Raw genomic sequence first — 21,755 nt, 5'->3', positions numbered from 1 at the left:
GTGTTTTTGTCCTGGATTAATCTTGTTCAAGGATGGAGATTCCCAGGCCTAGAGTCTTAAAGCTTTTGGCTTCCATTAAGCAAAATTACTAACCTTTTAAAGGGAAAGTTAATTTTTGCCTACAGTCATTTTAGAAAGATAGCATACGTTGATTAGATGAATGAATGCACTTGAGACTGTAACTTACTTACATTAACTCCTATGTTTTTGGGGGGGAGATGAATGAAATTATGTTTTTTAAAAAAATTAGGTGAAATAATGGGTTATATTTTAGTTATAGTTGTGTAACTGAGAAAGCCTCTGGTACTGAGTTTCGGTTGAGATCATCTGTTTAAGATTTTTCATATTCTGAATTTGAGTAGCGTTACTCTTTTTGAGGGATATTTTTGCTCCCTTTGCCCACCTTCCTATTTAAATGAAGCTTCTTCTAGTTACTTGGTGTTAGATTTGAAGAAATCATTCAAGTGTCACCTTTGGTAAAGTGAACTTAGTTTAAGATTAAGAATCTAGTTTCAAACTGACCCTTTGGCCTCTGGAGCAAATTCAAATGTAACTCTTCCTCCATCCCCTTTCTCTTCTTCCAGATTAATTTAAAGAAGAATGAAGTGTAATTCTTGAAGACAATTGGGCAATTTTTTTGTTAAGTATCATTTTTGATTGTAGAAGTTCAAGTGAAGCTAGAGGCCCTGATTGGTGAAGATTTATACAAGGCTTTAATTTGTCAACACAGACCAACCAACCATTTTTAGAGGGGATACTCCCCCTCTCCTTTTTTGGTATCTTGGTAGTAAAAATTAAATTTGTTTGCATTATTTTGACTGGTGTCAGAGTCTAGGTTTTATGAAACATCCATGGCATAAACTTTACACATGCTTTGCTTAAAAAAAAAAAAAAAAAAAAGATTAAACAAACCATTGCATTGAAGCTGGACCTCTTGAATTGAGAAATTGGTAATGTTATTTTACATATATATGAAGAATCCAAGGAAAGCCTCCTCAGAAGTGTACCTCTTAAGATTATATTTATTACTAGAAGCAAAAAGAGACATTTTGTAGTATTTGCAGTGAAATTATACTAGGATAAGCAGAACCAAAACAAAGTTGCAAAATCTATTGGGTAAGAAGATTTCCTTTTGGAAATTTATACTTTTGTATGAATAGGTTAAAAGTATTTGATACAGTTACTCTTCTTCAAATAAGCAACTAAATAAAAATGCAAATCTCAGACTTAATTATTTAACACAATAGCATAGCAATGGAAAACCTACAGGCAAATTTCTCTTTAGTTCAGGGCTCAAATAAAAAACTGAATGGGATGGGAGATGATGGCAGCCCCCAGTGAAAAAAATGATGACAGACATTCATGCAAATGGAAAAATGATAAACAAGGTACCAACGGTAAAGAAGGAACACTTGGATGACTATGGAGAAGCACCTATGGAAACTGATGGAGAGCCTGTCAAGGGGACCTGTACTTCTGTGCATGAACCTTTAAATTTAAATCCCAGTTTGAAACATACATTGGCACAATTCCATTTAAGTAGTCAGAGCTCTTTGGGTGGACCAGCAGCATTTTCTGCTCGGTATTCCCAAGAAAGCATGTCACCTACTGTATTTTTGCCTCTTCCATCTCCTCAGGTTCTTCCTGGCCCACTGCTCATCCCTTCTGATAGCTCCACAGAGCTCACCCAGACTGTTTTGGAAGGGGAATCTATTTCTTGTTTTCAAGTTGGAGGAGAAAAGAGACTCTGTTTGCCCCAAGTCTTAAATTCTGTTCTCCGAGAATTTTCACTTCAGCAAATAAATACAGTATGTGATGAGTTATATATATATTGTTCAAGGTGTACTTTAGACCAGCTTCATATCTTAAAGGTCCTGGGAATACTTCTTTTCAATGCTCCATCCTGTGGGCTGATCACATTAACTGATGCACAAAGAGTGTGTAATGCTTTATTGTGTCCACGAACTTTTCCTCAAAATGGTAGTGTACTTCCTGCTAAAAACTCATTGGCCCAGTTAAAGGAAACTGGCAGTGCCTTTGAAGTGGAACATATATGCTTGGGCAAATGTCAGGGTCTCTTTGCACCTCAGTTTTATGTTCAGCCCGATGCTCCGTGTATTCAGTGTTTGGAGTGCTGTGGAATGTTTGCACCCCAGACATTTGTGATGCATTCTCACAGATCACCTGACAAAAGAACTTGCCACTGGGGCTTTGAATCAGTCAAATGGCATTATTATCTTCATGTGAACCAAAAATACTTGGGGACACCTGAAGAAAAGAAACTGAAGATAATTTTAGAAGAAATGAAGGAGAAGTTTAGTGTGAGAAATGGAAAGAGAACTCAATCCAAGACAGATACAACACCAGGAATGGAATTACAATCATGGTATCCTGTTATAAAACAGGAAGGTGACCATGTTTCTCAGACACACTCTTTTTTACATCCCAGCTACTACTTATACATGTGTGATAAAGTGGTTGCTCCAAATGTCTCGCTTACTTCTGCTGTATCCCAGTCTAAAGAGGTCACAAAGACAGAGGCAAGTAAGTCCTTTTCAAGACAGCCAGAGAAGCCTCACATTAATAATAAACACCAAAAAACAGTGTCTTACCCAGATGTCTCACTTGAGGAACAGGAGAAAATGGATTTAAAAACAAATAGAGAATTATACAGTCGATTAGATCCATTGGTCTCACATAATTCTACAAGTGAAAAGAAATCAGAGTCTGCTACTTGCGCAAGAGACACAAGCAAGCATGATGAAGCTTCATCTTCATTTCTTGTCAAAGATGTTATTTGTGAGGATGATAAGGGGAAAATCATGGAAGAAGTAATGAGAACTTATGTAAAACAACAGGAGAAGCTGAACTCAATTTTGCAAAAGAAGCAACAACTTCAGATGGAGGTGGAAATGTTGAGTAGTTCAAAAGCTATGAAGGAACTCACTGAAGAACAACAGAATTTGCAGAAAGAGCTTGAATCTTTGCAGAATGAATGTGCTCAACGAGTGGAAGAATTTTATGTTGAACAGAAAGACTTGGAGAAAAAATTGGAGCAGTTGGCAGAGCTGAGACAGACTGGACCATGCTGAGGCTGATAGGCAAGAACTCTAAGATGAACTCAGACAGGAACGGGAGGCAAGACAGAAGTTAGAGATGATGATAAAAGAGCTAAAGCTGCAAATTTTGAAATCATCAAAGACTGCTAAAGAATAGAAACCATAAAAGAGATTCATTTGTGTATTACTGACAGGGTTTTTTGTTTGTTGCTTGCTTTGGTGATTGAATCCTGAACATCTTATCTGCATGAAGATAAATAGGCTTTCTGTCCATTTGTAGATCAGAGAAAGTGACTATATATTAGTACATAAATTTTTACATTTTCCAAATGAATGAAATGTATGTTTCTTTGTACTTTTTTTTTCACTCAGCTTGTTAACAGTAGTATATGGTTTCAACTAGTAGATAATTACCTATATTTCTAATGCAAAATTAATAATTGTATACTTTTTAAAAGCTGCATTATGTGATGGAAAATAGTAATCAATTTTGTTTATCCATATTTCAAACTCAACTTTAGATACAATGGTGGTATTATAATTCAAATATGTAATATAGAACAACTTGAGAAGTTGAGTCTCCATTTTTCTCACCAATACAAACTCCTTTCTGAATTGATACAGTACATTCATTATTATATGCAAAATTTGCTTTTACTTTGTTCAGATTGTGAAACTGAATTTCCACCAGTTTTCTTTTTGGTGTCTTCTAAGAGGAATTTCATTGATGAAGTTATAGCCCACCCTTGTACACAATGGGCAAAGATAACATGCTTTGTTAGTTATGCTTTGCTGCTAAACAAAAGAAGCGTTGTAATTTGTCTTTCAATTTAAATGTGATTATATTTAGAATTTTTTTGTAGTGACTTCAGAAAAATAATTTCTGAGCTTTTTAATGGTGTTAATAGTGGTGTGAAAATATTAATGTTCTTGAGAAAACTGATTCCATTAATGTACATTGGTTTCTATAGAATCCATAATCCTGTACAGTTTTTATATGTAGTTATGAGTCTTTACTAAAATTTATATAATGGATTTGTTTTTCTTTAAATTATAAAATATTAAACACCTTGAAGGTTAAAAAAAAAAGGCACTATTCAACATACATAGAAATTTTTCCTGCATAGTACTGGTTTGAAAAGAAACATGAAGAAGAAAATATGATCAGATATCTTGCTAATTAATCATATAAAATGTTAGCAAAAAACTCAGTTTAATGTAGAGAAAGTATATTAGCCAAAACCTGTTACTTAGAAAATCAAAGGAGATGTTTTTAAATTTTTGAAGATTTCTAAATACCATCATTCAAACTAGTGCATTAATATATTTACATATTAACAGAAATGAATATATGAAATAATATACATATTAGTAATATATAAATAAATATATTTTATGTATGCATATAGTTGCACTTGAGATGTATTATTTAGGTATTTTAAATTTCCAGTGAATAATCAGAGCATTTTGTAGTTGACACAAGACTCCATATCTTAAATTGATTGATCACACAGCTACATTTTGTAAAAACATAAAATAAGGTAAATATGAAAGAACAGTAAAAAATCACTACTAATTTAAGTAAATAAGTCAAATGATTTGTTTATTAAATTTTTATTTGTTTTAATACAATTTAATAGAATTTTTATTCTTTTATATAAACACTAGTAACTCCTACAATATTTTTCTTACTATAAATTCTAAAATGTTAAGATTTTTATTTAATTTGATAGAAAGAGCTTAAATTTACTCAGATCCAGATTTTATAAAATTTAACTTAATAAAATGTTATATACCTCACAAAACTTTGCTTTCTGGAGTAGAGCTGGAAAAATAAATCAAATAAACACAAATTTTTATGATATTCCATTTTGCTGCACATACTCAGATTGTTTGAAATAAGAAAACTCTCTTTAAATTATTAGAAAAAAATGTAGAAATCATTAAGATAATCTCTTTAACAACCTAAGAATATGTTCTATGTCTAAAGAGAAAGTAAATAAAAGTCAATTCACATATGATAATTTATGTGCTCATATTTCATTTTGAATTTACTGAGTAGAGATTAAGACCTGGTTTTGCTTTGCTTTGGCCATGTAGTTTGATGTATTCTGACAGTATTGGATGTTTAAGAAAGAATTTAACAAATAAATTTCTCAAAGTTTCTTCCTCTGGGTGGACTGATAGTAATAATGCTTTATAAATGTTTATGCAATTTTTTAGGACCAACTGTCTCCTATGCTGTGGACTAGCTCTCTGCTCCCAACTACCCACATATCTGGATGCCATAGTAAAGGTCTAATGCCACTTATCACATCCAATCACCTCATTTTTATACTTTGATATACCACTCTTCTAAAGAGTTCATCATTATTAGTTTAAAACCGAAGTACAATAAATAATATTTTCAGAAAATGTACAGGTACCCTCCAAAGTAACAAATGTTAAGTTATTATTGCTTAGGTCATATTGTAAAGCAAAAGGTCATTACAAATAAATCTAATACTGCCTCATTACAATTTCACTTTTATAGGAAACTTATAAATTTGAGTAGTTTTTGTTTCAATGTTATAGTCACAGACATATTTGTATTCAAATATATCCATAGAGACATTTAACAGGGATGTTTATGTGTATGTACTTTATGTATTATTGCTAGGCAAATACATGTATGTTATATACATTTATATATACACACCTTGAATATGTGTGTTTATTATATATGTGCTTTTATCCTGATTAGAATGTTTATTTTTAGAAAAAAAATATATTACTTAGGGCACATATTTTCTCAACTTACCTTTCGTTTTAGATAGCTATATGTATACATGAAGATTTTCTGAGTTTTAAAAACTACCTCATGGTAATTTTCCATGTTATTCACTGTCTGATAATTTGTTTCTTATTCCTCTGTTCATAGAAATTTACTTTACTCTTGTTTTTTCTTTACAAATATAGTACAGGTCTTTGTATATGTATCCAGAAATAAAACACATTTTTCTATTTAGTAATCCTTACCCCAACCCCAAAGAGATTTATTAAGAGAAATACTTTTCATTGCTTTGGAAGATGTCTTTTAAAGAGGACACATTTGGTAGGTTTTTTCCCTTGGAGGTTTCAGCACAAAAAATCAAAGAAATAGATCATGAACTGTCTAGTACAGAGTCCAGTGGGGACCTAACATATAACTGGATCTAGTCTCTAAAATACCACCGATTTGTTCCACACAAGATAATTTCGTTTGCAGTTTGTCTACTTATAGACCTTAATTTCTTCTGAGATTAAAAGCCTAGCTTCAAATATATATATTTCTTCTGGACACTTGTTGTTGCCTTCTTATAATTATTATTGTTACAAAGTCTGTTGTTACCTAATATTGCTCTTTCTAGGCAATCTATCCATCTTTCTAACTTTCTAGACTGAATTCTTTAGGGATGTTGAAATGTACAATTTAAAAACAAAAGGTCATTTTAAGGCATCCACTTAACATAATGAATTTATAAATACCAAGATCCACAGATGGAAGAACAATTTTATTCTAACAAGTGTAAATTGATACCCCCCAAAACGTAACTGGGCAGCTCTGGGACTGAACCAAGAGATTAGCACATGAGACAATAAATTCGGAACCCTTAAAAATCCTCAATCAAAATGATCTGACTGGGAGTAGGATATACTCAGGGCAAGAAAATAGTTTATACAATCTGAAAATTTTTAAGATATAATAAGCTAACTAAAAGATGGCTTCCCTTTCATTACCACCATGTGCAAGCAGTTCTGTGTATATCACTTATACAATACTTTTCAGAAAATATCTTATATTTTTCTAAATTCTAAACAATAACTGGGGCTACTATTTATTTTAACAATATATACAAGCTTCAAATTGACCTATTTTATGACTTTTTATTTCATAAATATTTTATTCTACATGAAAAATAGAATTCTGAATTATACCTAACCCTAACACTCAGCTATATGTATTTACTTTGAGATTAATATAAAAGTGGTTGGGAAATGTTAAGTTATGCTTCTAGAGAAATTTTGGTCTTCAGGCTCCTAAGATTCTTCATATTCTTAAATTTACTAGCAATTTCAGAATAAAGAGTGATAGAACAGTGATTATAAATATGAAGCAATAGAAATTGAGTTACAAAATGGTATTATAATATGTGGGTGGTCACTTCAAGTTTTTGTGTTTCAAATTTAAGATTTGAAAACAGAATGTAAACTGTATTTGTTTTTTACTATGTATAAATTTTAGTCTGAATATTAAATCACTTTAAAATTTAAATATATTATTTAACTAATATTTGTTTTAAAAATAATGATTTGATGCTATTATTTATCATCATGAAATTATTTTTGAAAATAATTTTGTTGTCTAGAGAATGGAGAATGTTAAAAAAATTTTCTTCTGAATATGCCAGTTACACCTCTATAATCGTCATTTTGAAAATGTACATGTACATGCAACCCACCCCCAAAAGTAATTTATCATACATTAATTTTCTGGGACTAAAATCTTGTGGATCACGCATGGACCATAACAAATATCTGTATGTTGGACAGGTTGAGATATCTAGACCTACATCTAGATGCCTATCAATCTAAATATAGATATATATGTATGCAGGTGATTCTCTTTGTCAGCTGCCATATCTAATTGTTTATTTTCTTTAATCTCTCCAACCATTGTGTTCTAACATTAGAAACATTAGAATGTATTTACTTAAGTTTTACTGTGTGAAATGTAAATTCAACCTTTCCAAGAAGTATAAGTTCAGCCAAACATAAGAACTTATTGATCTAGTTAATAGATCTTCAAATCATAATTATTAATTATATTTATGTGCATGTGCACATTTGTGTATATGTTTTATAAATATATATATTTTCAACATGTTTAGAAAAGATATTTATCACATCTTGCTGTAGAAATTGGAGAAATTTCCAAAGGTAAGAGTTGACTTGACTTTTTTGTCATTCAGCTTTTGCACACGACATGAGATGATATTCAGTATGGAATCTTATTTACTATGTAATATTATTTAGTTTTTCATGTTTTTATGTTTATCTCTTTAGTTACAAAATATTCAAAGGCTATGGACTTTGTTTTTATCTTTTTGTTTTCCAAAAAATTCAGCAGTTTTAAATAATATTTGTGAAGGATTGAAGTACTGCCTAGCCAACCAATAAGTTCCAGCTACCAGTATCAATGTCATGCATGCTGAGCTTTAAGTCAGGAGCCCTATTTCTTCACTTCTTGCCACCCACAGTCTGTACACACCTCACATAGTTTCACCAGGTACAAGTCATGTTTTCCATATTAAACCACTGGCTCTGCTGTGGCATTAGTGGTTATACATCTATATTCATATATTTTATAGTTCATTAAATTACACCGATTTTAAGAACAAATGAGTAGAGGTACATGCTCAATTTCTTTGACAATAATGCTCCTCAGACAATAGTTTCTATAGTTATATTTCAGAAGATAGGAAGTATAGTTACATTAAAATGTTTGTCTGAGCCTGATGTGGCAGCTCAGGCCTGTAATCCCAGAGGCTCTGGAGGCAGAGGCAGGAAGATCACAAGTCAAAGCCAACCTCAGCAAAAGCGATGTGCTAAGCAACTCAGTGAGACCTTGTCTCAAATAAAATACAAAGTGGAGCTGGGGATGTGGCTCAGTGGCTGAGTATCCCTGAGTTCAATCCTGGTACAAAAAATAAATAAATGAAAAATGTATGTATTAGTCATCTTCACCTTTTTATTAAGGTATTGAAGATTTTGTGGGATTGTGACTTTGGTATCTAATGAGAGAAGATTGTTTCCTTCTCCCTCTTCCCTGGCCTTTTCTAGGCAGACACACACACACACACACACACACATACACACACACACACCCCTATCTTAGCAAGTTAAAAAAAAAAAAATATATATATATATATATATATATATATATATATATATATAATTAAGTCTTACTAGAGTTCACTTAGGTAGTGCTTTTAGGGGAGAATAATTTTCTCTAGATCAAATAGTTTATTTTTATATTTGCTATTGATTTTTTTCTAAGTCAAGTCTGTTTCAGAAGTACAAATATTAAAAATTAAGGTATGGCTATTGACCACATTATATTAAAATATTATAAACATGATATTTTTCCCCTCTTAAGTTGTAATCTGTGTTCATAATATTGGCAGTGTCACAATTGGTTCATGTGCTTATTCTATAGCGATGATCCAACGAGTACATATTGAATACTTGTGCATCTATCTGTAAGGACATTAGTAAAACTGTATACATTGTTTTGTCTTATTGGGGATTTCTTTGAGTTTATTAAAGAATTGTTTTTTATTATGCCATTTAAAAGAGACAACATGATAGCTTATAAATAAATACTTATGGGTCTATACTTTGCAGAAGCAAATGTTACTCAGATGTGTTTTCCACTAAAATTCTTCCATCTTATTCATTTTATTTGATTTATTATTATTATTATTAGTAGTAGTAGTAGTATTTTGAAGTACCAGGAATTAAATCCAGAGATTCTCTAATGCTAAGCTACATTCCCAGCCCCTTTTATTTATTTATTATTTTAATTTTGAGATAGGGTCTCACTAAAATACTGAGACCAGCTTCCAACTGGTGATCTGACTTATTGCATAGTATTAAACACAGGGTTTTATAAAGTAAAGTAACAAACACAGTGAAAACATTAAAGGGAAGAATAGAAACAGAGAAACATTTCCAAGTGGTAATTTATTTACATTTTATTCTCCAAGCAAGAAAGAAAAAGAAAATTTCTCAGGAGAAAAAGACATCTAGTAAATATCTATTTTATAGAAGTTTTGAAAGCTGACATTGTTCGTAAATGATAGAGACCTCATTTTATTCTTCATAAATCCTGTAGAAAACTGTCACTTTTTTTCAGAACAGTATATTGATCCTTCTGCTGGTTCTAATGAGAACTAGTTAGAACAGTATATTGATTATTCTGCTGGTTCTATTGAGAATTAGTTAATAAGAAATAATCGCTGGCCACACCAAAATCCATAAAACTGCCTTGAGCTTGCTTTAGTGAACATATTTATGTTTCTTTCATAGTTCAGAACATTTATTAAAGTATATTTTCTCTGTTTATCTCTAATCTCAAATTTTACACTTCAATATATATATCAACATAGAAATCTTGCTAAGACTCCTATCCTATTGCCATTGATTCATTGTCCGACATTTGAGGCTTTATATAATGCACATTGTTTATAATGATAATCCACACTTTATCATTGTTGATCATAATTTTTGAGTTACTTTCTGTCTCGTTACTATGATATGGCCAGGAACTTTTTAATCTTCCAGTGTATAGCTCTTTTGTTGGCCTCAGTGTCTGCACTTTGCACATGCTTAAGAAAAATGTATTCTTCCTACTCAGCCCTCCTTCATGCAGGGCCCCTATCACCCTCAGGGATTATTGTATACTTCTCATTTAATACAGTGAATAAGACACAACCAAAAATATTTTCTTGGTTAATAGTTATCAAATTATCTCAAATGAAAACATAATGTTAAAACAAGTCTGAATAATAGTGTAACTAAGACTCATTGTAAATGGGTCATTAATAGCATTTGTATATTATTCCATGCTGCTGTTATTTTGCAGAAATGATCTAAGTTTCAAAACTTCCACTCTCTAAATAAAATTTTTACATAATAATTATCTACTACGTTTCAGATTGTGTTCCTGGCAGTGCACTTGTAGCTGTCTTTGTTTTTATATCATATATTTTTAATTGTATGTAGATACAAGTGTAAAGTTTATGACTCACACCTAGTAACATATTACTAGTTATTTGACCATATCATTAAACCTGAAAGGTTACAATTACCAACCAATTTTATATAAAAGACTATGAAAATTTTAGGGGTTAAATGTCTTTTTCAAAGTTACTCCTGCAACTTGCCACTATACCATTCCCTTATAATCATACACATGGAAATATTCCAGTTTCCTAATTAAGAATGCCTCTTTTCTCAAGCTTTATCCTTGACATAGAGAAACATGATTAACAGGGAGAAATTATAAATGAGAACACTGGTTACCTGATAGTCAATCTTATTTTTCATCTAAGGGACATTTTAACGTGGGGTTGTCGGCTTAGTTTAGGTTTAGATATGCCACATTTAGAGTCATTTTTGCATCTTGCAAAAGCCAGCAAGGGTTTGCCATTAGGAAAGAGAGAGCATCTCACCTTCACAGCAAGAGACAGTCTTTCAGATAATCCTTAGAACAAGCTAATGCTGAAAACCCTCATGGCATAAGAGAAGAGACCCATGTTGGAGAGGGGTTGTTTACTAAGGGAAGAAATGCCAGTATCAGGTGCAACACTCATCTAACAGTAGGAATACTTGTTACATTAACAATATTTACTGACAGACTCCATCTGTGTCTTCTCACCAAACAAGGTCACTCAGTCAGGTACCATGGAGCCTAATGAGGAAAATGCCAAGTCTCTGGAGTGATAATGTAGGTTCACTCTGACTTACGCCTCAGGCACTGGCAATATTTTTAGGTTTGGAAAATAAAATAAGGTACAGAAAAAGATCATAATTTTTATTGAGCTGATCCACCTTGAAAAATAGCTGTGCATGTAAGGGACTATGTTTAATATTTTTTTCCTCTTTCCTAAGATTCAAGGTTACTTTTCTATTCTTCTTCAAAGTGGTCCTTAAGGATTTTAAAACTTTACTTGAACATTAAACTTTTATGTGTTATTAGGTTAAAGGGTTTGTGCCGCAGATTTTTTTATTTTATATCTGAGTAAGGAAATACCTACAAGATGCTAAGATGATATGTTGTTTTGTGCAAATAAGTATTATAAGCTCATTCTCTGAAGAAAATTCCTCACAAAATTTCTCTGTGGCATTGGGTATCTCAATTGGGTATTTTGCAAACTTGGGAAGTAGATGCATGGATTTATGTCTTACTAACTTCTCTTAAATAGTTTTTGTATTTAGCAAATAGCTTAAACTTGTAAACTGTCATATATTTAATGGAAAAAAATAATAGAATGTTAGTGAATATCACGTCATTTATAAATATTTTTCAGTCTCATCTGCTATACTTTCATCCTAAGTACCCTCAAGAGAACATAATGGCATACCTCTCCAAATACTCATTGTATATAGCTCTAGTTTTATTCATAATGACTTGCTATCAGAATATAGCAAACTACTTGGTCTTATTTACCTATCCCTACACTTTACCGAAATGCTGCTGAACAATTTATCATTTGTTTTATATTTTCAAAACTTTGAGGCATTCAAATTTATCTTCTTTTGTTAATTTCAAAGTTTGTTATATATAAAATGTATTCCTGGTCTGCCAACTACTTCAATTCCTTTTATTCATCTCAAATAAGATTCCTTTATCAAAAACAAATCAAACAAAATCACTATGACATTAATATCACAAAGCATTTTATTTGCTATACTAAATCAAAGAAATACTAAAAATATTGATCTAAATAAACTGTGACTATTAATTTGTTGGCCTATAGCAGTTCATTGGAGTAAAGACCTCTCTGGAAGATTTGAAATATTTTATTCTCAACTATTTTTAATAAAGAGCTAGTATGTATCAGAAGTATTATGAAACACAATTAGTCTAAGTAAAGACATTGTGAACCTGAGCAACCCTTGTTCTAGGAAACACAATAGAATTTGAATGTTGAATGTGGGGCATTGTTGATCAACTGCTTTTAAACAAAATTCAGGTCCCTGATGTCACGGATCTAATGACTTTGAACACATACAGGCAATATGCTCAAAAAAAAAAAAGTGAGAATATTTATTACCTACCTAAATATTAGGAAGAAAATAAAAACGGTCAGTGATAGAGTAAATGCACAACGAGAGGGGAGAGGCATTGGGCTGTGAAGTTGGTCAGAGATGCCTCCCTCTGGAGGTGAGAACATTTACAAGCATATATGTATTATATATATATGTTAATATACATATATATGTTAATATACCCAAGGTAATACCTCGGTTGAGTAGGAATCAGTTATGTGGTGAGTGGAACAGAGTGATCTGTGTGGCAGCAAGCTAGAAATCCTAGGTCAGAAAAGGGCTTGGCATGCATGCAAGATCCACTGAGAAGAGTTTTACACTATAAGTAATTCATTGATATGACATGTCAGGTACTATTCTATTTATTATCTCTCTCAATCTTATAGTCATTTTATAAATATATTGCTACTAATATTAATTCCATACTCAGTACTCTTCATATTTCATTCAATTTCTTCTTACCTTTCCACTCTCAATTACAGAATCACGTAATTTTATACAGAATCTGTATACAGAATCACATATCCTAAATTAATATAACTTTCAAGAATGATCATTTCTGGGATATGGTATTTATTTCAAGACTTCATCAGGCCCTTGCCTTCTGAAAAGTACATTCCTTATTTTATTCTTGACTTTGAAATTCTCTTTTAGTGAGCTTTTCATCACTATGACTAAAATACCCAACAAATCAGAGGAAAAAAAGATTTATTTTGACTCCTGGTTTCAGAGGCTTCCTTCCAAGGTTGGTCAGCTCCTTTACTTTGGGTCTGAGGTGTGGCAGAGCATCACGGTGGAAGGGTGTGGCTGAGGAGAGTTGCACAGCTCCTGGCCGGGGAGGTGGTAGGGACAAGATATAGTCCTGAGGGATTACCATTAGGGACCTACTCCTTCCAACCAAGCCCCATCTGCTTCCACTTTCCACTTCCTTCAAGTAGTCCATTCAAAGTATTAATCTATCAGATGGATTCATCTTCTGATGAGGTTAGAGCTCTTTTGATCTAATGAATTTCCAAAAGTCTTACCTCTGGACATTGCTTCATTGGGAACCAAGATTTCAAGTACATGAACCATTGAGGGACATTTACAAAACATAACATTAACATTTTCTACCCTGCTGTGTTATCTCTCAAAAGTAAGGCCAACACTTCCTTCTTGGTATGTTTACCACAATTCTATTGTTCTCAAAAAAGAATGTGTAATAATTATTTTCCAGTCACTATGGGTGTTAATTATCTCATTCACCTTCCCTTATTTCGAACTATTCATTACAGTTATCTATTATATAACTTCAAAAATAGTAGTTACTAAATGTTTGTTGAATGAATGAATTTGCCCAAAATAAGTGAGGAAAAACAAGGTTTATATCTTGGTTTCTCTTTATGTGCCTTTCCGATTTGACCGAGCTTTCTAAAAATTAAGCATTCAAACCCTAGACAGCTCTGAAGTCATTAAATTTTTAAAGAGCTCAAGGTGAAGAAATGTCCAATCCCATGTAGATATTTTTTATTATTTATCTTTAGTCACAAACTATTTCAAATTTAATGAAGGTATTTCTTTTTTAAAAAAATGATTCCTCACTAGGGAAAAAATGGTTAATGCATAAAACACAGAAGCTCTAGAATCCACATAGAATATGAGTATGAAATATTTAGGATCAGATTTAGATTTTAAAATTCTAAGGTCACTTGTTAACTGTGCTACTGTGTTTCTTGAAATGTGTGGCTGTTATTTCTAATCTTTTTTCTCTAACTGAAAAAGCACAAAATTAATTGGGAAAAGTTTAGAATAAAATAACAGAAGCTGATATTGAACTTTAGTATGAATAACACAACCAGATAGTATGGTAAAAAGCTGTTTGGGGCATATTTGATTCATTTAACATTTTTTATATGAGTCTAGAAATGACTAAGTTTTCTAGTTGTTGTGAAAATGATGATGGTTTTGAAAATTGTTGCATAAAGAAGTAATGAGGATTTGAAAATACTTCCCAGAATTATTTTCTGCAAATTGACACATGATGCAGCAGCAGAAATAAATATTTTAGTTATTTATTGCTTTTTTACTGTGGTTTTTCTTCATAATAATGCTAAGAAATATCTACTGCTTAAAGAAAGAAATGATTATGAAAAGTTTAATTTGGATGTATTCATTCTGATATGTAACTCAAGAAACATTAAATATTTTTAAATATTTTATCATCTTATTTTTATTTATGCTCATATTTTCTAAGGTTACATGCTAACAAACACTTGAGAGTATTACAATACTAATGTATTTATCACCTGAAAATTTGAAAATACTTTAACTGTCCAGGTTTAAGATAGATACAAACTTTATTTTTAATAAGTTATATATATATATATATATATATATACACACACACACACACACATATATATATCACAAATATACATAAATTTAATAAAATTATATATTATATATATAATTAAAGTATTTTAAAATCTATTTGAAAGTGATAAAGATCACTCACAAAGCTGTGGTCTGGTGGTTCACAAGAGCCGTCTTTTCTTTTTCCTATTTTAGGGAGGGAGGTGCCAGGGACTGATCTCAGGGGCATTCAACCACTGAGCCACCTCCCCTGCTCTATTTTGTATTTTATTTAGAGACAGGGTCTCACTGAGTTGCTTAGTGCCTTGCCATTGCTTAGGCTAGCTTCGAACTTAAAATCCTGCTCTCTCAGCCAAACCACAGGAATCACAGGTGTGCACCACCACACACAGCTCTTTTTCTTATATTTGAAAAAGGATATTATAAGCACTTAATTTTTAAAATAGAGAAATTAAGAGTACCAATATTAATCATAATAGACTATCCACATGCCAAATCATTAAAATAAAACATTTTTAGATTCATTTAGTCTGCTTGCCAATTGAATGTTTTTGTATGAGACTAATGTGTAAGTTTTGTATGCATAAATTCTTCTAACAATAGTTCATCACTATTTTAATATGTTTGCAAATGATATCAGTTAAAAACATTAGCGATCCAGATATCATTTTAAATGAATTTTTTTGTGGTAAAGGCTTTACTTGAAAATAAACTAGGAATATAGTGAAAGAGATTATATTTCTCAGACTTGCAAATTAAAAATATAAAGGCTAGGACCAGTCTAGAGCATATTGGTTTTTCAGTAATATTTATTTATGTATCTATTTTTATATATAATTTCTGAATATATAAGTCAGGATATATGCTCGTTATCCACATTAGTAGATACAGCTGCTGAAATTGCTTGATGTTCACTTCCAGGGTTATGCTACTCTATTATGTGTTTATATGAGAAGTGGAAAGTAGAAAAGAGGGGAAAAAAGAGGAAAAGAGGAGAGAAGCAAAGACAGAGGATGTTTAAGAACAAATTTAATACAAGAAAAATAAGCAATTTATTATTAACATTTTTGAAATATGATGCCTTTTTGGCACTTGGAAGCCTAAAACCACAATCACAACTGTGCTTAAAATTCTACAGTTCAAGTTGAGCTCAACTGTGTGTTTTTCTCTGGTGGTGTTCCCTGAGGTCACTCACAGAGCTGTGGTCTGATGATTCCCATGAGCCACTGGGCTCACTATGGTCTCAGTCTCATTCATATGTCTCACCAGAGGGTGATTTCTCATGGCTCTTGGCTGAAAAACATCTTCTTTCTTCCATGTCTTCTCCACATCAGAATAGCCAGACCCAGTGGCATGGATCTAGGAGGGCAGCAAGGACACTGCAGGTCCCTTCAAATGTATTGTTCAAAAGTGACATAAAAGGCTTTTCATACTCTAGGCATTCTGTAAAAGCACAGCAAAAATTTCAAAGGAATTAGAGAAATGCAGAACAAGAGGAGAAGATAAGACTTCTGATAACAAACCTTATCACTTAAAATATGAAAATAAAAAAAAATTCATTTTGTTTTTTACTTTACTTTCATGAAAGTATAATATTTTTTATACCACATCGATTAATCTATGATGTGGCCATGTAGAATCACAAGGAAGGAAGATTTAGTTTATTTCCTAAGAGGATGGGTATTCCTCAAATCAAGCAACTTCAAAAATCAAATTAGTCAATCTCTTTGTGCAGCATGGGATGTACTGATTGTATTTTTATATTGGGGTTTGGTGTAGTTTTCTACCTGTGATATACCCAGAGGTGAGTAGCAATAGATAACTCCAATTCATTATAAGGGCTACTATGAAACAAACAAACAAACAAAAAAACCTTTTTTGAAATGTAAAATAACTGTGAGACACATGGCCAGAAATAGGACAGCCTGGTATTCTACAAATATAATCTTATACATGTGTGGATATATTTAGCATTCAATGTAATATGTATCTCAATTGGAAGGCAGCACTCCTAAAGTTCCATTCCTGTGAGATCAGAGATATTATTTTTAAGATGCACTGGGATTGTCTTTCAAGGGAGATATAGTTTAAGTTTCTTAAACCAGCTCTTATTTTCTGTTTTAGTTTCTCATGTTTAACTCTTTTAACTGTTAAATTTTGAATTTGGCTTCCACTCAAAATCTTCATTCTTGAGTTGGCTGCATCAGGTTTTTAAGATTTGCCCTGTGAGGCCAGAGTTGAGGAGCAAAACTCATTAGCAAAGCCCATTCACACAGTTATGCTCTCTCAAGTCATTTAACAGCATTTCATGTTTGGTATTCAAAGCATTCAGTATTATGCTGTGTAATTACATCATTAAATACAATAAAGGTCTATGCCATAATAATGAGGGCAGTCCATTTTCTCAACAGTTACATTCCGTTTGCACTGTTAAAAACTTTACCCTTCCGCTTTTTTACCATGGTCATATTTTATAGACTGCAGCAAATTTTTTGTTATTTTCACCTACATCTATTTATAATTGTCCTAATAACCTTAGCCTTGGTATGAATCATCTGTAATGATGACCTCAGTGCTGTATGTGAGTTTCCCCATGACCATTTTAATTATTTATAGGATAATTATACACTGTGAGTGTCTTCTTTGTTGTCAAGGCACCCTATAATTCAATAACCACAAACACTGTGAGGATCATGGAAAAAAAATTAGGGTAGAACATTTAATAAAAATTTGATAATGTATGATATTAATGAATTATGTTTCTGATTGTTTGCAATGTATGTTTTAAATATATAAAATATGAAAATATAAAAAGCATGAACATGTGATAGCTATGAATGTTTTGTTTTATTTCATATATGTTTTCTATCCAGGGTAAAAAACAAACAAACAAATAAACTAATACTAGAAATACTAATAATAGATACCTTTTAATGAAAATTTTTATGTCTACCATTTTTATCAGTTATCTATGCATTTGTTTCTTTAACTTCTACTTAGTTATTATTTATCTTGTTTCATAGATAACATCCAGAATATTTAAATACATCAACAAAAGTCACAGAATTATTTAGTAATCAAAATTCAAGCCAATATCTCTTTGACTCTCAAGCCAAATATGTAAATCACTGTTATATTAAACTAATGGAATAACTCATTATACAAATTATTATCATCATCATCATCATCATCATCATCATCATCATCATGCTGGGGATTGAACCCAGGGCCTTATACAAGCAAGACAAGCACTCTATTAAAACAATGGGAAAAAAGTGGAACAGGAGGAAAGAAAAAACAGCAAATAATGCTGCTATATGAAATTGGGGCTTGAATATGCTACAGAATTTATAGCAAATCCAATTGGCTGGATTGTCAGTAAGATACAAGCTGGTGATCTATAAGAATTGTACTGCAGTGGAGAGCTATCTTTTCTTTAGCTCGTTCTAGTAATTTTGACATAAGACCCCAATATATAGGCATGTCATGCCCACTTCTACACATGAGTGCTAGAAAGAATAACGCCCCCTTGCCCTGACAAATATATATATATATATTTTTTTTTTCAAAGTTCCCAGTCTTAGATCCTATGACTCTTTCAGGATACACAGGAAAGGAGAATTACAATTGCAGATGGAATTAGACTAAACATCTGATTTTAATATAGATAAATCTTTGCAAAATATCTAGGTAGCCCAAGGTAATCACAAGGATGCCTATATGGAAGGAAGAGGAAGGCAACAGGAGAGAGAGCGAGAGCAAGAAAGAGAAAGAGGGAGATAAAGAGAGAGGGACTGACTCAACTGGACATTCATAGTTTTGGAAATAAAAGGAAACTAGAAGCCAAAGAATGCAAGCAATCTCTTCAAGGGGGAAGAGGTAAAGGCTCACTTCTCCATTAGGGCCTCCAAAAGGAATTCTGCCTTGCCAACTCCTGATTCTAGACCTATGTCAGCCCCATTTTTGATTCTGACCTCCAAAAGTGTAATAGCACATATTTTTTTTTTCTTTTCTGTTTTAAGCCAATAAGTGAATTGAGGTCCTCTGATAGAGCAACAACATGGAATGAATACACTTCCCCCCCGCACCATCCTCTTTCTAATCATCTACCCATTTTTCCTCCAGTTCTTTAGAGATAACCAAACCAATTAGCCAATTCACAAGTGTAAATCTAACTTCAGATATAATTCCCTCCACACCAAGGAAATAACTATGTATATTACTCAACTTTTTCCCATATATCACTGCTATTATGGACCACCCTTAAGTTGGACAATACTGAGAAAACAGTCCATTCTCAACTCAAAGTATCATATGGTGCCAAATCTCTATAAACTTCATATGATTTCTTTCTCTTTTTCTACCAATATGCCATTGAAAAATTCTCAATGAATTCATAGATTTGGGCTGAGAAAACAGTATCACTGCAACAGAAGTAGATGGCATGGGTAGGAGAAATACCTATTTGTATAATTTATATAAGTCCCTGGGCATGTTCAGGTCAGGCCCTAATTAAGCCATTTTCATCATTTAATGGCCCATTTCTGAATTTTTCACTTGACTGATTAAAAAATAGCCAATTCATGTGGGGCACAGTGGCACATGAATATAATCTCAGCAATTTAGGAGGCTGAGACAAGAGGATCATAAGTTCAAGGCTCACCTCAGTAAGTTAGCAAGCCCCTGTCGAAATTAAAAAATGATTTTAAAAAAGGAGTGAAGGATGTAGTTTAGTGGCAAAGCACCCCTGGGTTCAGTACCCAGAACAATGTCCAGTTCATAATGGTTAATTTCTGTTATGTGTTCACTTGGTGTTCCATGGATAACTATTCTCTTTCCTTGGACCAAGTGTCCTACCAGTAGAGATTTTTCTAACAGTGCCTGATGCTCAAGAAATTTGTCATTAACTTGATAAGAATCCTTATTGAGATCCATTAGATTATCATAGCCTGAGTAGAAACATAGCTAATGGGAGACACCCAAACTGCTACAGAACCCTCTCATCTATGGCTACCATGAAAAAATCCAAGTCTTTCATGCCATGAAATAGATGGCCTTTCTAATAATGATCCATGCTTATATGGTGAGTCCAAAATTCAAAGAGTTCTGTCAACCACTGAGCCCTCACTTTAGATGAGAAAAGACATTCCAACATAATGTAGTTCCATTGATCTTAAAAAATGTCATAATTGGAAGATTTGAAACTTTTTCAGATTTCTCTCTCAGATTTTGCAACTCATTTCCCTTCAAGGGCATATAAAAGTACCTGTGTTTTCCTGCACACCAGATTCAATAAGCACAATGTCATCAATAAAGTGAGTCAGTGTGATTTTTGCAAATGTTTGCAGAATGTCAAGTCAGTCAAGGTCCCCTTGGATTAAATTGTAACAGAGAGCAGAATTAGCTTATCCCTAGGGTAAGCTAGTGAGTGTGAACTGCTGTCCTTCCCATGTGAATGCATATTATTTTGGTCACCTTTCCTGAATGGGATTGACAAAATGTAGTCACCAGATACATAGTCACATACCAAATTACAGAGGCTGTGATAGTATGTTCTAGTGTAGACATTACATCAACACAACACTATAATTGGATTTATCACTTGGTTACATTTTTGGGAGCCATCTGTCATTTATTATCCATCCATATTTTTTAGTGGTTATACTGTTTAACATAGCAGTCTCTGATCAGGATCATCACCCCTTGTCAAGTATCAGTTCTCCCTGGGATTTTGGGAAGTATGCAGTACTACTTCTAATTAAACAGAACTCAAAGGAAGTGGAGGAAGGAGATTGCAGGTACTCTCAAAATGTTGCATTTGACTTTACAACTAAAGTAGGTTTTTGTCTATATTACAGAGAACTCTATAGGGACAGTAACTATAGGTGTGGTCATTGTAACTACTACATTATCAGTGAATAGTTTTATACAAGAAATCAATTGAGCATGATCTTCCTATATCTTTGGTTTCATTATTATTTCAGACTGTATATTCCATATCTCTGAAAAAAAATGTATAACCCTTTCTCTTTTTTTCTGCATTAACTGTAGTACTTTGCCATAGGTCAATTGGAAGAATTAGTGAGAAATATTTCTTGCATATTGTTGCAGTGACATTTCAGAGCCCACCTTAAAGGATACAAATTTTTCTCTTCAATTTCTGGCCTCTAGATCTCAAAACTGATCCAGGCAGGTGTGGAAATTAGAAGAGGATTTCTCCATTTTGGTAGTTGATATCAGTCTTCTGCACACTGGCTTTTGATATATTTTGATGATATGTCAAAAAATAAATTTATATATTGCCAACATACGCAGTATCTTTTTTAATTTTTATTTTTTTAGTTGTAGGACACAATGCCTTTATTTTATTTATTTACATGGTGCTGAGGATAGAACCCAGTGCCTCATGCATAAAAGATAAGTGCTCTACCCCTGAGCCACAACGCCAACCCATACCCTGTATCTTGAACATCATATTCTGCTAGCCAT

General features: G+C 32.5%; 1 pseudogene; it reads left to right on the top strand.

The window, feature by feature from the left end:
• The first annotated feature begins 1,178 nt into the window (after positions 1-1,178).
• Positions 1,179-3,316, top strand: LOC143389331 (ski-like protein; annotated as a pseudogene).
• The last annotated feature ends 18,439 nt before the right edge of the window (positions 3,317-21,755 follow it).

Source organism: Callospermophilus lateralis, unplaced genomic scaffold (genome assembly GCF_048772815.1).
Source record: "Callospermophilus lateralis isolate mCalLat2 unplaced genomic scaffold, mCalLat2.hap1 Scaffold_86, whole genome shotgun sequence".
Taxonomy (NCBI): Eukaryota; Metazoa; Chordata; class Mammalia; order Rodentia; family Sciuridae; genus Callospermophilus; species Callospermophilus lateralis.
This window is presented reverse-complemented; position numbering and strand designations above follow the sequence as displayed.